This window comes from Myotis brandtii, unplaced genomic scaffold, assembly GCF_000412655.1.
Source record: "Myotis brandtii unplaced genomic scaffold, ASM41265v1 scaffold215, whole genome shotgun sequence".
NCBI lineage: Eukaryota > Metazoa > Chordata > Mammalia > Chiroptera > Vespertilionidae > Myotis > Myotis brandtii.
Genome location: NW_005358043.1, coordinates 5,368,353 through 5,373,739, shown reverse-complemented (window position 1 = coordinate 5,373,739; position 5,387 = coordinate 5,368,353). Strand labels below are relative to the sequence as shown.

The following is a 5,387-nucleotide window of genomic DNA, read 5'->3' as shown; positions in this document are numbered from 1 at the left end:
CGCAGGTAAGTTTCTAGCTAGAAAAGGTTGTGAAATGCTGGCTGGCTAGTTAAGGACATTGCCAGTCTACAGAGGGTTCAGACAAACCTGCAAGAAAAATAATGACACATAATACATAGGAGAAGGTATTAACAGAGTAAATTGAAAATATAAATAATTCAATAAATTATGATGCTATCCTAAAGTTAATTATACATTTCTCAAAAATTACATATCAATTTAAATTATAATCAAATAACAGATTTTAAGTAGAAAACACACTGGAAATAGGAATTGGTAAGAAAGGATTGAAGAAGTAAAAGTGAGCATCGCCGGGCATAACATGCGAAGATTCAAGTGGAGTAAATGTGGAAACCTCATCTCTGTTCTCAGTCAAATCGCAAAATTTCATGGATATGATTTCTATTGTGTTAAAATTCCAAAGTTCATACTGAGAATACACTGTAGAAAGATAGAAATTAATAGATAAGTAAAGCTAAAATAGTTGAAACAGTTAAATACATATTATACTGATTTCAAAGAACCTATTCAAAATTGGAAACATGTATTATTTACAGATATTAAACTGGCCGACTTTATTCAGGATAAATTTCTTCTATAGGTAAAAACGCATTAATTTGTACATTAATTTATAATTTTATTTTTACAGTATAGTCATTTTCATTTTGTTGAATTGGTTTAATAATTTGGAAGGCAAATAGCATTACCTATTTGTTCTGCTTGTTTTGAACAATTTCAATAAATGGATTCAATGAGGGATAATGATAGAAATTTTAAAATAGTGGAAAAATAGACTGACATTCTCTACAATACTTAAGAACTACATTTTAAAGTTAAAATAAATAATTTCTGTGGACAGAGAAATTGCTATCTGAACATAATGATACTATTAATAGTAAAATAGGTAGAAGAATGAGAAGATAAAAATTATTATTTGGACAATAGAGAGAAAGAATTAAAGATGGTAATAGACACAACAGAAGTAATTTCAAAGAAAGTACTAACTGGTTACAACTCTCACACAATATCTTATGGTTCAATTCCATGGGAAATTCTTATTCCTAATTAGATTGGGCAGTAAATGTACAAAGAAAATATCCTTAACACAATGAATCTTTAAAAGAGTCTCATCCACTGGGCAGGGGGCCTGGTCCTGACTGACCACTCCGGAAGTGGGATGGTGGAGCAGGTGAGGGGGCAGTGCCAGGCCAAGGCAGGGTGCCAGGTGGGGCTGCAGGGCTGTGAGGCTGGGGCGCAAGCTGGGGCTGCAAGGCTGGGGGTGCAAGCTGGGGCCTAATCTCTGCAGGCAACCCCGAGGGACTCCACCCGTGCATGAATTCATGCACCAGGCCTCTAGTCTTCCATATCATGAAAGGCCTGTGGCTGTGATGCCATAACAATGTCACGACCAAACAACCAGTCACCAGGAGGTGCATGGAGCACCTCTTGTGGGCCGGGACTCGTGGCTCCCGCAGTGAGGCGGGGCTTGCCTGGGGCTGGTGGGGGGGCTGTGCAGTAAAGAGGAAACAGCAAGGGGGGTAGTGGGCAGGTGGGACTGTGTGTGAAGAGGGCATGGGGGATGGGCACCGATCAATTGCTCCACAGGTGGGATGGTGGAGCAGGTGAGGGGGCAGTGCCAGGCCAAGGCAAGGTGCCAGGTGGGGCTGCAGGGCTGCAAGGCTGGGGGCGCCAGCTGGGGCTCAATCTCTGCAGGCAACCCCGAGGGACTCCACCCATGCATGAATTCATGCACCAGGCCTCTAGTCTTTCATATCATGAAAGGCCTGTGGCTGTGATGCCATAATGGTGTCACGACCAAACAACCAGTCACCAGGAGGTGCATGGAGCACCTCTTGTGGGCTGGGACTCGTGGCTCGCGCAGTGAGGCGGGGCTCGCCTGGGGCTGGTGGGGGGGCTGTGCGGTAAAGAGGAAACAGCAAGGCAGGTAGTGGGCAGGTGGGACTGCGTGTGAAGAGGGCACGGGGGATGGGCGCCAGGCAAGTGGTGAGCATGGCTTGGGTCCCCAGGTGGCAAGCAGAGGTGCTCCTGTTGCGGAGGGAGGAGCGGGGGCACATGCAGCCGCAGCGGGGGGAGACAGCGTGCGGGGAAAGGGCGCGAGCTGGGAGCATTGCAGGGCCCTGGCAGCGTCCACGGAGCATGTGAGGCGTTGAACCCATGCATGAATTCATGCACCAGGCCTCTAGTCTTTCATATCATGAAAGGCCTGTGGCTGTGATGCCATAATGGTGTCACGACCAAACAACCAGTCACCAGGAGGTGCATGGAGCACCTCTTGTGGGCTGGGACTCGTGGCTCGCGCAGTGAGGCGGGGCTCGCCTGGGGCTGGTGGGGGGGCTGTGCGGTAAAGAGGAAACAGCAAGGCAGGTAGTGGGCAGGTGGGACTGCGTGTGAAGAGGGCACGGGGGATGGGCGCCAGGCAAGTGGTGAGCATGGCTTGGGTCCCCAGGTGGCAAGCAGAGGTGCTCCTGTTGTGGGGGGAGGAGCGGGGGCACATGCAGCCGGCAGCAGGGGGAGACGGTGTGTGGGGAGAGGGCGCGAGCTGGGAGCATTGCAGGGCGCTGGCAGCGTCCACAGAGCATGTGAGGCATTGTGGGGCGGCGGACATGGCCCTGATGGCAGGCTAGGCCTAGGGGACCCTACATGCGCATGATTTAATCGTGCGCTGGGCCTCTAGTATTAGGTAATAGGATACCGACATATTGTGCTTTATTCTTTAAGATATATTTTTCCAAGTGTTCACAGAACTTATTTTTGGTTGTTTTGACCTTGGCCTATGGTTTAACTCAGCAGAGGATTTCCTTTGTTGTGCCAAGATTCCATTTAGTGAAAATTTAGGATTATTCTTATTGCTCTGGCTCTTGGGAGGAAGCAGGTTTGATTAGCTAATAATGATGTTACCAAAGTTAAAAACAGTTTTCAAAGCTCTACTATGAAATTCACTGGAACACTGGAAATACTAGTATATGCAGAGGTCTCTGATTTAATTAATCAAGTTAGAAGAAATTTTAAATGTTTTCAACCAGTTGGTATTAACAGCTATTGCTGCTCTCTTCTTCATGGCCACTGACCTTGGTAGGCATGTATAACCTGATATAGGTTTGCTGGGTTAACTGGGTAATGACTGCTGAATTTTCTGTGGCCCCTTTTCCAGACTCACATCTCTCTCTCTTTTTTTCCCATATTTTCTGTGTATTTCTCTTGAATAATTGCATGACCCAACACCTTTCTGTCTACTCTATACAATGAAAATACAAACTAAAGGAGAATAGAAAAAAAGATAATTAAAGCATTAAATTGTACAAATTACAAATCTTCCAAAATATACTTACATTAAATAAAATACGCAAATAAGAGATCTACAGTCAATGACTGCATTCCGGGAAGCCTCAGACACTGAGGCAGGGCCGACATTCGTGGGAGGAGATAAGAGACTGGCATCTAATCAGTTTGCAGGGGGCTCCGGACGCCCACCTGCCAGCTCCTGGCAGGCCATCGGCATTGCTGTGCAGGGAAGTGATCTGGAGGAAGGTAAGAAGCAAGCTCCAATTCTGAGTTCATTACAACTTCTCAAGCATTTCCTCAGCCTATACAGTACAGGTTCACAAAGTAAACATGTTAAGGTAAGCAGACAACGCATTTTCTTGCTGTATTTATGTGGGATTCTGTCTACAATGGACAGTCGCGAAGAGGTTTCTCCGCAGGACATATCACAGGACCCAGCAGAGCCAGTGGGTCTGCGGGAACGAGGACTGGGACAGAGGCCCCCTGGAGAGCTGGAGAAGACCCTCAGAATCCGCGCTGCAGGCGCCCCCCCCCCCAATACCCGAGGTACCCTTAATGTAGCCTTCCACTTTGTTCCGGAAGTCCTCCTTGTCCCTCAGGTGATGCTCTGCAGCCTCGATATTCAGTGGATCATCGGAGTTCAGAAGATCAGTAAACGAAGAGTTTAATCCCCAAACAACACCCTTTAATGTCCTCGTGGGAGCCCAGCCAGTGCCGTGGATGGAATGCTCTCTCAGTACCAGTGCACTCAGACAGATCATGCCCTTCTCTGTGATGTCGGGGTGCCAGATCCTGGTCAAGCATCTCACTTTGGGCGGCACCACGTTGTCTGCATCAGGAACTTCTGTTTCAAACGGAAATTTTCCACCCTGGTAGCAACCCTCATCTGGGTTACAGTTAGCTGAAAGCAATGAAGCTTGTTTGGGTCAGGAACATGCACTTTGCATGAACAAGGTACCTTAGCTTCAAGTTCTGCAGCCTTTTGAACAAGCAGTCTGTGCCTCACAGACACCCTCTGAGTGGAGTCAGAGGCTGTGGCTGACGTCCGGACCTTTGAGACCATCATCCCGCTTCAGTGCGCTCGCCAGCGTCGGCATTACTGTTACCTTTTCCCTGGGCACCTGGAGAAGGCGAGGCCGTCCTGGCACCCAACACCATGCCCGGCAGGCAGCGACTAGGCGCAGGCCCTCACAGCCGCACCCACTCCTGGCAGCGGGACTGGAAGTGGTGGGGCCCTCACATGTCTTTTAAATAAAACATGACTTTACTGTGGTACAATTTCAATATTCATATCTTCATTTAGTAAAGCCACCTTCTTGTTCATTCCATTCTCTTTTCTATCTTACATCCTTTACTTTATTCCTCCACTGGCCTCTTCTGTACCCCAAATATCTTTCTGCCTTTGCTTCTCAGTATCATAAAATATAAAATTTAACAGAAAGCATTCCCCAATTTTCATCCACGTTGAGAATAGGTGAAGCAAGACAGGCACATACACAGAGAGATGTGCATGTGACTCTTTAGGACATGCCTTTGTTCTTGTTCTCCTTTAGGCTTTCAATGTTTAGCTGCTAATTAGTTTTAAGTAGTTAGAGACAAATACAATTTCCTTTGAAGTCAGCCTCCAGTTTATTAAATTTATAAAAGAATTTATTGGGTGCTAAGTTCCAGGCACTGTGCTAGGAATTGGAAGTATAGAGATTGGACTAGCACAATTCCTCACCCTCAGAGACTCACAGAATAAAAGAGAAAACCAAAATTTTACCAAGCACCTGACTAATTTAAAATAGAAAATTGTATAAAACTCTTCATTTATACAATTGTTCATTCATATATAAGCTGTTCATTTATTCATTCATTCACTCATTCATTCATCTATATGCAGTGTACAGGGAAAATAAAGTCTCTGCCTTCAGGAGTTGGGAACTGAGCAAAGACTGCCCACATAAGATTGCATTGCTGAGTGTGCACAGCCCACAACAGATATTTTTATGGCCCAGCCAATATAACGGTATATAAGAAACATTTTAATAAAAATTTCATAACTTAATTTTTACAATATCCTGTTATACATAACTAGAGGC

The 5,387-nt window shown here is 45.8% G+C and overlaps 1 pseudogene; it reads right to left on the bottom strand.

Annotated features, from left to right (window-relative positions):
• Positions 1-3,728: 3,728 nt before the first annotated feature.
• Positions 3,729-4,512, bottom strand: LOC102260399 (annotated as a pseudogene).
• Between the last annotated feature and the right edge of the window lie 875 nt (positions 4,513-5,387).